The sequence below is a fragment of the Phyllobates terribilis genome, unplaced genomic scaffold (genome assembly GCF_046119375.1).
Source record: "Phyllobates terribilis strain yellow unplaced genomic scaffold, ASM4611937v1 Scaffold_11__3_contigs__length_659146591, whole genome shotgun sequence".
Taxonomy (NCBI): domain Eukaryota; kingdom Metazoa; phylum Chordata; class Amphibia; order Anura; family Dendrobatidae; genus Phyllobates; species Phyllobates terribilis.
Window position 1 is genome coordinate 249,778,297 of NW_027362771.1, and position 12,433 is coordinate 249,790,729.

At 39.5% G+C, this 12,433-nt stretch overlaps 1 protein-coding gene across 4 annotated transcripts in view; it reads left to right on the forward strand.

Moving 5' to 3' along the window:
- Positions 1 to 12,433, forward strand: part of CELSR1 (cadherin EGF LAG seven-pass G-type receptor 1) — a 171,890-nt gene that overhangs the window by 102,192 nt on the left and 57,265 nt on the right. The window lies entirely within an intron of this gene.

Below are 12,433 nucleotides of genomic sequence, written 5' to 3' on the forward strand. Positions count from 1 at the left end.
TTGGCTGGAGAATCCAAGACCTTGTTGAACCTGCAGGCATACTGAAGTGTCTCGAAAATTTGTCTCGTTTTTACACACAAGGGAGGTTGATGGTGACTGTGTGTTTGATTTCATGCTGAACAATAAGCTGAAAGCTAAGGACTGGGATGATGCGGGAAAGGTGAACAAAAGGTGTGCCAGGGCTCGTAAATAGGCCGCTCAGGTTTCACTGGCGTATTAACTAGACATTGGCTGGTATAATGTTACTCCAGTACATATGGAGAGGGTCGGTAATGTTTCTGGAATGTTCAGTCGCTACTGCTTAATTGACATTTTTTCTTGTTCCATTTTCCTCCAGGTCAGTGGGCAGCAGTCCCAAGTGATTTGCGTACAACCCCTAGTTACAGGTCTTTGTACTGTGCCTCTATATTAAACCACAATAGCCTTTGAAAGTGAGCTTTTGCTAATTATTTGGAATATTTCTAATTAGTGCGAGTTCAGTCAGTTTCACTAGTGGTTACTGGTCCTTGACCTTGGATACTTCTTATTCATTCCTACAACTAGATCAAGAAGAGGAAGGACCAGTAGCTACTATGGAACCACTTTTCCTTATTTATTCTCTTGTGTTGATGTTCCTCGGAAGTTCGTGGAAAGTAGAAAAAAAAATTATTGCACTTGTGTTAGAAACAATAAACTATTAAACATTAAATTAGAAACTATTAAACATTATGCCAATCCGTCATATTAATTAATTAATTAATTTATTTATTAATTAATTTATTTATTTATCTCTAGTTTTGGGCAATTGATATCCAATATGTGAAACTTGAAAAATAATGGCATTTTGTGACATATTGTCATTAAAACACCCTTTGTTTGCAATCATCTCTTGGGACCTCTGGGACCAATTGTTGGCAGCAACTTCCCACCCTTAGGAGTGACAGATATGAGCTGATTGTTTGCCTCTCCATGCAGTGCAGCTGTTCAGTTGGCAAGCAATGGGAGTCTTGCTTGTGCTAGTAGTTCATGTGCTACTGTGTAAAGATGATCTGTCAGTTCTCAAATGTCTGTTTTAGTAAATACAAGGATTTACATTAAAATAACAATTTTGTAATAACTCAATGGTGTGCGATTCCTCTGTTAAAGTCTTAATAAATTGACAACTGGGTGTTGCCATACCCTTGTCATAGAGGTGTGTCTGCACAGTCTTATAATGATAGTGCTGATTGGATAGTGTCAGAGAGTACAGGCACACTCCCCCAACTGACAACACCCTGTTGTCAATTTATTGATACATATCTGGAAATAATAAGAGTTTAAATATTTAGTAAAATGTAAGACTTATTAACTTACATGATTTAATTCTAGATCGTGTAGCTTGGGAAAAATTGAAAAGAAATTGGGTAAATCAAAATAATTAAAATCTAAAATTAAGCCGTCACTGGTTAGAGTCTCAAAGGAAAGTTATAAGCAGAAAATGACCTATTGTTTAAATCAGGTTTTTGTGTTACATGTATTTATGTATGTATTTAAAAAAATATTTAAAAAATATATATTTCGTATTACGATCTTTATTAAAAAAAAATAATTGTAACATTTTCACACTAACTATTGGGCCATGTTTAGTTATTTTAGGATGAGTTTATAGGAGTTTTCTTATCAGCAGAGGCAGGATTACAATGACAGATAACAACACTATACACAGGTAACAAAGGATCCACTATTCTTTCACAATAGGCAATGTCATAGCTGACACTGCTACTCCTCCTTTCACAATACACTTTGCACATGCTCATTAGACACTTCAATACAAAATATAGGGTCAGGGGCTGACCATTGTGACTTTGTATATGTGTTAATGCTAAAAAAGTCGCAGTAGGTAGTGATGAGAATTGCAAAATAACTTATTTTTTTTTTAACCGTTTTGTGCTCCCTGCTGGACATGGATGTAACATGCCAGAGTGTGCATATATGTTGCGGGCTCAGGATCTGTGTCCACTTCAAACAGGGCAGATGCCTGCTGTAATACATAGCTGCTATCTACCTTTAACACTGATTGGTGCCAAATGCAATTGCTGTTTAGCTATTTAAATGCTACTGTCAATCTCTGACAGCGCATTTAAATAGCGCTTTTGTCAGAATGTGCTTACTGAAGCAATCGTGGGGGACCGATGGGTTACCATGACAGCCAGGAGCCTGCTGAAGTCCCCTGTAACCACCATCTTGGTACTCCTCTGAAGCTCAACTTAGCTTTAACCCCTTTCCAACATGTGCCATACAAAAAGCGGTCGGCGCTCATAGCAAGTGAGCATTTCTTCTACATACAGGCGATCAGATAATCACAGCTTCTAGTCTCCCATGGAGACTATTGAAGCAATGTAAAAGTAAAAAAAAAATGTTTTTAAAAATAGAAAAAAAAAAAACTTTTAAAATAAAACTAAACAAATATACACATATTTGGTATCGCCGCGTTCAGAATCGCCCGATCTATCAATATACAAAAAGAATTAATCCGATCGGTAAACGGCGTAATGAGAAAAAGAATCAAAACGCCAGAATTACGTTTTTTTCGGTCGCCGCAACATTGCATTAAAATGCAATCAAAAGATCGTATCTATCCCCAAATGGTATCTATAAAAACGTCAGCTCGGCGTGCAGAGAATAAGCCCTCATCCGGCCCCAGATCCCAAAAAATGGAGACACTACAGGTCTCGGAAAATGGCAATTTTTTTTTTTTTTTTTAACAAACTTTGTTTTTTTTTTCACAACTTAAATCAAAAAGAACCTATACTTGTTTGGTATCTACAAACTTGTAATGACCTGGGGAATCATAATGGCAGGTCAGTTTTGGTGTTTAGTGAACATGGTAAAAAAAAACAAAAAAAAAACCTGTGGAATTGCACTTTTTTTTTGCAATTTCACCACACTTGGAATTGTCTTTCCTGTTTTCCAGTTCACTACATGGTAAAACTAGTGGTGTCGTTCAAAAGTACAACTTGTCCCACAAACAATATGCCGTCACATGGCTATAATGACAAAAGTAAATAAGTTATGGCTCTGGGAAGAAAGGGAGTAAAAAACGAAAGTGCAAAAAAATACTGGGTTAGCTATAAAACTGTGATATTGCAGTATATAGTATAAGCGATTGCAGTTTAAAGTCCACTAGGGTGACTTAAAATAAAGTGAAAAAAAAGTTATTAAAATACAAATGTCTAATTCTTATTTCCTCCAACTTCTGTCATCAGGTAGCCCCCATATACATTAGATGGTTGATAGGAAGTGTTGAGAGGCCCCTTGTATGCATTAGATAGCTGGCCAATTTGCCCTCTATTTGGCAGGTTTGACCAATGTACATCGTATATGTACGGCCAGATATGTGAGACATGGGCATGCTTAAGGATTTTTACCATCAGTTTAAAAGCTAAATCACAGGGTAAAAAAAAAATTATATTTTTTTAAAGGGATAATTTTGTGAAGAGCTTGGCAACTCACTTTTTATTATATTTATTGGTATAGTTCTCGTGTATTATATGTGTATAGATATAAAATACCACAACTTAACCATAAGAATATTTAGGCTCCAATATCCCTTTGGAACCCATGGTTTCACATTCTGAGTTTTCTATGCAGCATAAATGGAGGAAATTGCATTTTTTTTTACTCTTTCTATTCACGGCTTTTCAGTCTTGAGGGCACTGTCTCTGCCTATTGACTTTTAAGGGACAAATGTAACCATGAACCATGAAAGCCTTTTTAAAGGAATATCCCATTTGTCTCTTAGCAACTTTCTCACCAAGATGAGGTCATTGTAACTTGTATCATCCTATGAGAGCTTGCGTCGGTACAGCAATCTTATTCCAAGTGTGGACTGTTTCATAACAGCCATGCGTAGAGGGAGCTACAAGAAGTTATTTTCAGACAAGAACAGTGAAATTTACATGATGAACACACGATGTGTAGTATTAATAATAACATGCATACTTTAAGAATGCTGCTGTTACATAAGACATTACTTTGCAGATTGTACTTTGGCTGGTGAATCTGTGCTACAGTAAATTTATCACTTAAACATGAGCCATATATGAGAGAGGTGGAGTCGGGAGTCGGTGTCATGGAAATTGAGGAGTCGGAGTCGGAGGTTTGGCTTACCAACTCCACAGCCCTGAGTAGCATGAAGGATATGGGTTTGCCAAACCATCTGATCAGCCTCATTAGCAACCTTTACATTAACTAAGAAGCAACAGTCCTAACGGAGCAAGGCGACACGGCATGGTTCAAAGTAGAGCGAGGCATCAGACAAGGCTACACCCTGTCACCATTTCTATTCAACTTATATGCAGAAGTTATTTTCAAGAAGGCTGGACTTGCCGATAAAGCAGAAGGAATAAAAATTACTGGATGAATCATCAACAGTCTTAAATATGCAGATAATACAACATTGATAGAACATTGATAGCAACAAGTGTAGATGGAATAAAGGAAATATTACGTAGTGGGAAGATGGAAAGCTTGAACAAGAGACTGCTACTCAACACAAAGAAGGCAAAGATATTGGCTACTGCCAGGTACGACCGGGACACCTTTGAGATGGATGACAATGAACTGGAAGTTGTAAATGACTTCAAGCTACTCGAATCAATGATCACTCAAGATGCAGCGACGACACCGGAAGTCAATAGGAGAATAACTATGGGGAATTCAACAATGAAGTTACTGGTCAAGGTCTTCAAATTGAGGAACATTTTACTGGCGACGAAGACACGGCTCGTACATAGTTTGGTCTTTTCTGTGGTAACATATGAATGCAAAACTTGGATGATAAACAAGTCAGAGGAAGAATTGACGCCTTCGAAATGTGGTAATGGAGAAGGATGTTATCAATACCATGGATGGCTAGAAGAACAAACAAATTAATTTTGGAACAAATCAAGCCAGATATGTCACTCGAAGCAAGGATCACCATGCTATGACTTGCCTACTTTGGACAACATACAAAGAGAGCAATTACTGAAAAAGGACATCATAGTTGGAAGAACAGAAGGAACAAGGCGATGAGGAAGACCAGCAACAGGGCCGGCGTCACCACCCGGCGCACCCGGGCAAGTGCCGGGGCCCTGGACAGAAAGGGGGGACCACTCATCTGGGTTGCTTGCTAATCTATCGCTATGTGTCATGTGCGTGAGCGGCGCTGCGGTACTGCCCGCAGCGTCCTTGGTTATAGCCGGCCGGCAGATCCTCTTCTGGACAGCGGGGGGCCCGTACTCACCTCGGTTGTTATGTGAGCGCTGCCCGCCGCGTCCTGGGTTACCGCCGGCAGGCAGATGCATCCTTAGCTTCCTCTCTCCTCCGGCTATTGAGTGCTCAGCGCTGCAGACATCCAGCCAGATGGTGGCAGTGCTGTGCACCATCTATTCCTACCGCAACTGCACTGCCTTCTGACTGGGTCCCTCCTCCGAGCTCGTGCTCCTCGGAAACCAGGAGCCAGCCACAGTCAGCACACACTGCCACCGACCGCAGGTAACTTTTTCTGTGCACGTCTTACTCTTATCAATGTCTTTCTATCTATAGATACATGATGTCACAGTGATAGTCACATGCATCATCATGTATCTATAATCTATAAATAGAAAGACATAACTTGACTATACTATATATCTATCTAAGTCAACTCAGCACAGCAGCACACACACTAGTACTAAGCACAGCACTGTCTGCAGTATCTTACTGTGTGGAATAGCAGAGAAGGAAGGGGCAGCAGCCAGGGCAGAGGTAGGCATGCCGCATGATGGTGCCTGGCTGCTCTGCAGCTGCTATAGGAGGGGACTGGAGGGCTATACTTAATGGTCTGACTCTGACCCACCATCACCAACATCCCTACCCGTTCCATTTGCTCATCAAGAGAATGCCAAGAGTGTGCAAAGCAGTCATCAAAGCAAAAGGTGGCTACTTTGAAGAACCTAGAATATAAGACATATTTTCTGTTGTTTCACACTTTTTTTGTTAAGTATATAATTCCACATATGTTAATTCATAGTTTTGATGCCTTCAGTGTAAATGTACAATTTTCATAGTCATTAAAATACAGAAAAATCTTTAAAATGAGAAGGTGTGTCCAAACTTTTGGTCTGTACTGTGTGTATATATATATATATATCTTTCTCTGCGGTATGTGTGCATCATGAATCATGGTATGTGTTAAAGGGGCCCACTGAGACTCTTTCGCCCAGGGCCCACAAAAACCTGGAGCCGGCCCTGACCAGCAACCCAATTTCTTGATACAATCAAGATAATGGCAGAGAAGACCCTAGTGGACCTATCTAGGCTTGTACAAGATTGATCTTCCTGCAAATCGTTCGTCCATCAAGTCACCATGGTTCAAGATCGAGCCGAAGGCCCCCAAAAAAAAAAGATTAAACTATGGATGGATCTGCTTTCTGTTGCTAAATAGCAGATTTTCTTGTGGCAATGCTGTTTCACTCATTGGAAAGGAGATAGTTGCTTCAATATACAACAAATGTCATCAGAATACTTGTTTTGTGACTGGTCCAGCACATTAAATCAGTATCTGACAATAACAGTCCCCATACACATCACTTTATAAAGTTGGCCAAAATTTCCGATTTCATCCATAATGAACAATTGTTGGGTCTCTTGAGGAAACAAAAGCTTGTTAGTTTCAATCAATGGCTCACTGAAGATTGTCGTGCATTATCAATCACTAGACCGACCGGTTATGTTGGATTTTTTCAACCAATTATAAGCACTGGCTGTTATATCCACTGAAAAAGCAGTCAATGCAGTAGTCTTTTTTCTCCGTCATTGAATGATTGTTGTTTGGCCCGTATTTGTCTCATATGAATGGGAGCTTTAAAGAGAAGCGATGATAAAAAATGACTTGTTTAAATCAGGTTTTTGTAATGCGTGTATTTTTTAAACATTTTTGCCTTTTTTTTTCGTATCATGATCTTTTTTAAAAATAAATGAATAATCTTGCACCTTTCACACTGGCCACTTGGGCTTTTTTAATCTCGTAATTCCTGTTTTTTCAGGAAACAAAACATGAACATCAGACACTGATCCGATCTTTTGTATTCAAGCATCTAATGAACCTGTACAAAGGTCATTGTGAAGGGAGAGGACCAGAGGGTACATGGTCAGCTGTGACATCACCTCTTGTGATTTTATCAACTGTTTATAGAGATGTTACCTAACATTGCAATCCTACCTCTCATGATAAAGATGCTGAAAACCTTTCCTAAAAGGATAGGAAGCATGGGTCTAAAAAAAACCCACAGTGACCAGTGTGAAAATTGCAATTATTTTTTTTTAAATAAACAATATGAATATGATATTAAAAATGTAAAAGAAACATTACCAAAAAAGATGTTATACAAAAACCTGATTTAAACAATAGATCATCTTCTGAAGAAAGCATCCTTTTAAATTTAAGGTCACAAAGTTTTTGGTCACACTACAGCTGAGCCACAGCAGCTCTGCATGACCTACTCTCATTTCTGAAAAGGGATAAAGTCATCACATCTATGGCCCTGGGTGAAGCTCAAGCGAAACCCGCATTGGGTGTGTTCTTGTGCTTGGGTATATTTCTTTCATGCATTATTGCTTTATGCCCTTAAGCTGGTTTGTTCACTTTTTGGCTGCTGGGATGCCCATGATCCACTTTGATTAGTTTACTTGTAGTATCTCCCAGGTCTGCCCTAATTTGGCAATTTAGCCCCATAGCTTGATAGCATGTTCTTTTATTGATAAATTTAAACTTATCTCTACACTTTGTCCTGTCTTCAGCTAGATGAATTTTACCTATTTATGTATATATAATGGAAATTTAGCCTATACTTTGTGAATATATTCTCCAACTTCTGACACTTGTGAAGTTGGTTTTATACAGTGGTGTGAAAAAGTGTTTGCCCCCTTCATGATTTCTTATTCTTTTGGATGTTTGTCTCACTTTAATGTTTCAGATCACAAAACAAATTTAAATATTTGACAAAGATAACACAAGTAAACACAAAATTCAGATTTTAAATGAAGGTCTTTATTATTAAGGGAAAAGGAAATTCAACCCTACAGGGCCCTCTGTGAAAAATTAATTGCCCCCCCCCCCTTTAAAAAAAAAATTAACTGTCGTCTATCACATCTTTGGGAAGCAGAGTTCACCTTCCCTAGCTACACACAGGCCTGATTACTGTCACATAGGACCTGCCTGACAAAGTGAAGTAGACCAAAATATCATCAAAAGCTAGACATCATGCTGCGATCCAAAGAAATTCAGGAACAAATGATAAAGTAATTGAGATCTATCAGTCTGGGAAAGGTTATAAAGTCTTTTATAAAGCTTTGGGACTTCAGCAAAACACAGTGAGAGCCATTATCCACAAATGGCACAAACATGGAACAGTGGTGATCCTTCCCAGGAGTGGCCGGCTGACCAAAATTACCCCAAGAACACAGTGACGACTCATCCAAGAGGTCACGAAAGACCCCACAATAACATCCAAAGAACTGTAGGCCTTACTTGCCTCAGTTAAGGTCAGCGTTCATGACTCCACTTTAAGGCCATGGTCCCACTATCAGTATTTGGTCAATGTTCAGTCAGTATTTTTTCTCAGGAGTGGGAGCCAAAATCAGGTGATGAACAATCAGATAAAAGGTATAATAGAAACAAGTGCACCAATTCTGCATTTATCACCCACTCCTGGTTTTGGCTCCCACTCCTGAGAAAAAATACTGACGAAATACTGATAGTGGAGCTGTGGCCTAAGAAAGAGACTGGGCAAAAATGGCATGCATGGCAGAGTTCAAAGACGAAAACCACTGCTGAACAAAAACAACATAAAGGTTCGTCTCAGTTTTGCCAGAAAACATCTTGATGATCGCCAAGACTTTTGGGAGAATACTCTGTGGACTGACGAGACAAAAGTTTAACTTTTTGGAAGGTGTATGTCCCATTACATCTGGCTTATAAGTAACACAGCATTTTAGAAAAGGAACATCATACCAACAGTAAAATATAGTGGTGGTTGTGTAATGGTCTGGGGCTGTTTCCAGACCTGGAGGACTTGCTGTAGTAAATGGAACCATGAATTCTGCTGTCTACCAAATCCTGAAGGAGAATATCTGACCATCTGTTTTGTGACCTCAAGCTGAAGCGCACTTGGGTAATGCAGCAGGACAATGATCCAAAACACATCAGAAAGTCCATCTCTGAATGGCTTAAGAAAAACAAAATGAAGACTTTGGAGTGGCCTAGTCAAAGTCCTAACCTTAATCCTATTGAGATGCTGTTGTAGGACCTTAAAGAGGCTATTCATGCTCGGAAACCCTCTAATGTGGCTGAATTACAACAATTTTGCAAAGATGAGTGGGCCAAAATTCCTCCAGAGCGTTGTAAAAGAATCATTGCCAGTTATCGCAAACGCTTAATTGCAATTATTGCTGCTAAGGGTGGACCAACCAGTTATTAGATTTAGGGGGCAATCACTTTTTCACACAGGCTCTGTAGGTTTGGATTTCTTTTTCCCTTAATAATAAAGATCTTCATTGAAAAACTGCATTTTGTGGTTACTTGTGTTATCTTTGTCTAATATTTAAATTTGTTTTGTGATCTGAAACATTTAAGTGTGATAAACATGCAAAAGAATAAGAAATCAGAAAGGGGACAAACACTTTTTCACACCATTGTACTTATCACCAATTTCAGTTAGCTGATTTTCATTATTTATGCATATGTACTGGGTCCAGCAAACAAAGTTTGAAAAATGCATTTATCCTTTTTTTGTGTTGCACTGGCACTTTACTCAACACCAGTTTGGATATGTTCATTGATTTATTATTTTGAGTCAATATATATACATGTATTTCCAATATTGTAGCCATGAATTACATTCATACCTATCTTTTTGTTTCATGTTATTTTATATCTGTTTGGATCTCTTTTAATTCCACATTTATTTTAAATGGTTTTAAAAAAAGATTTATTACTTTATATATATATATATATATATATATATATATATATATATATAATTTTTTTTGTCTGCCATTTTTTCTTTTCTTTCTATAGTCAACATAGGCTATGGGACATTTTCGTATAAAAAAAATTTGTCCAATTTTCATCCAGAAAAAAGGACTTTTTCTTATCAGTATTGTCATCCATATATCCATTTTTTAAATTCATACATTTGACATCCGTTTTTACACAAATATAGAAGACCAAATACAGTTTATGTTAAAAAATTGCACTGCATCCATAAAAATTGGATGCAATACAGAGTATCTGTATGGGATCTGACTTTTTTTGTGCACCCATAGAATTGAATAGGTGAATCTCATCCAAATTCCCAAAAAGAATAGTGCATGTTGCAATTTTTTTTCCATGCGGACATTAGGTCAAAAAGGTCATCTGAACCTATTGAATAATATTTGCCCGAGTGCTGTCAGATTTTTCAGGGACAGCACTCGGGCTGAATATATGGTCGTGTGAATGGTGCTCTTAATGTTTTGTTCATAGCTGACCTGTCCAGCCTACAACCCTCAGATCATAAATCTCCCTTGAAGGTTCATGTATGATCACAACACAGATGTTTTTTTTTTATCTTGCATTTCCATGTAGATCATTATATAATGTTTTTGTGTGAGTGTATATACACTGCTCAAAAAAATAAAGGGAACACTCAAATAACACATCCTAGATCTGAATGAATGAAATATTCTCATTGAATATTTTGTTCTGTACAAAGTTGAATGTGCTGACAACAAAATAACACAAAAATCATCAATGGAAATCAAATTTATTAACCAATGGAGGCCTGGATTTGGAGTCACCCCTAAAATTAAAGTGGAAAAACACACTACAGGCTGATCCAACTTTGATGTAATGTCTTTAAAACAAGTCAAAATGAGGCTCAGTATTGTGTGTGGCCTCTACATGCCTGTATGACCTCCCTACACCTGGGCATGCTCCTGATGAGGTTGCGGATGGTCTCCTGTGGGATCTCCTCCCAGACCTGGACTAAAGCATCCGCCAACTCCTGGACAGTCTGTGGTTCAACGTGACGTTGGTGGATGGAGCGAGACATGATGTCCCAGATGTGCTCAATCGGATTTAGGTCTGGGCAACGGGCGGACCAGTCCATAGCTTCAATGCCTTCATCTTGCAGGAACTGCTGACACACTCCAGCCACATGAGGTCTGGCATTGTCCTGCATTAGGAGGAACCCAGGGCCAACCGCACCAGTATATGGTCTCACAAGGGGTCTGAGGATCTCACCTCGGTACCTAATGGCAGTCAGGCTACCTCTGGCGAGCACATGGAGGGTTGTGCGGCCCTCCAAAGAAATGCCACCCCACACCATTACTGACCCACTGCCAAACCGGTCATGCTGAAGGATGTTGCAGGCAGCAGATCGCTCTCCACGGCGTCTCCAGACTCTGTCACGTCTGTTACATGTGCTCAGTGTGAACCTGCTTTCATCTGTGAAGAGCACAGGGCGCCAGTGGCGACTTTGCCAATCCTGGTGTTCTTTGGCAAATACCAAGCGTCCTGCACGGTGTTGGGCTGTGAGCACAACCCCCATCTGTGGACGTCGGGCCCTCATACCACCCTCATGGAGTCGGTTTCTAATCGTTTGTGCAGACACATGCACATTTGTGGCCTGCTGGAGGTAATTTTGCAGGGCTCTGGCAGTGCTCCTCCTGTTCCTCCTTGCACAAAGGCGGAGGTAGCGGTCCTGCTGCTGGGTTGTTGCCCTCCCACGGCCCCCTCCACATCTCCTGGTGTACTGGCCTGTCTCCTGGTAGCGCCTCCAGCCTCTGGACACTACGCTGACAGACACAGAAAACCTTCTTGCCACAGCTCGTATTGATGTGCCATCCTGGATGAGGTGCACTACCTGAGCAACTTCTGTGGGCTGTAGAGTCCGTGTTATGCTACCACGAGTGTGAAAGCACAACCAACATTCAAAAGTGACCAAAACATCAGCCAGAAAGCATTGGTACTGAGATGTGGTTTGTCGTCCCCACCTGCAGAACCACTCCTTTATTGAGTGTGTTTTGATAATTGCCAATAAATTCCATCTATTGTCTATTTCATTTGCACAACGGCATATGAAATTGTCAATCAGTGTTGCTTCCTAATGGACAGTTTGATTTCACAGAAGTTTGATGTACTTGGAGTTATATTCTGTTGTTTAAGTGTTCCCTTTATTTTTTTGAGCAGTGTATATGTTTAAACTTCACCAATACCAAAAATTGTTAAGCTCATGGCGTTAAAAATCTTTTTTTTTGTCCTTTTTATACATAATACTGACTTATTGTTATGGTAAATCCTTAGCCCATACCTTCCATCACAGTTTTTGGAATGGAGACAATCCTATTAGGCACAGTAGGGGTTGGATAGGGGTCACTGGGCTGTGTTCAATGGTTTTACTCGATCAAC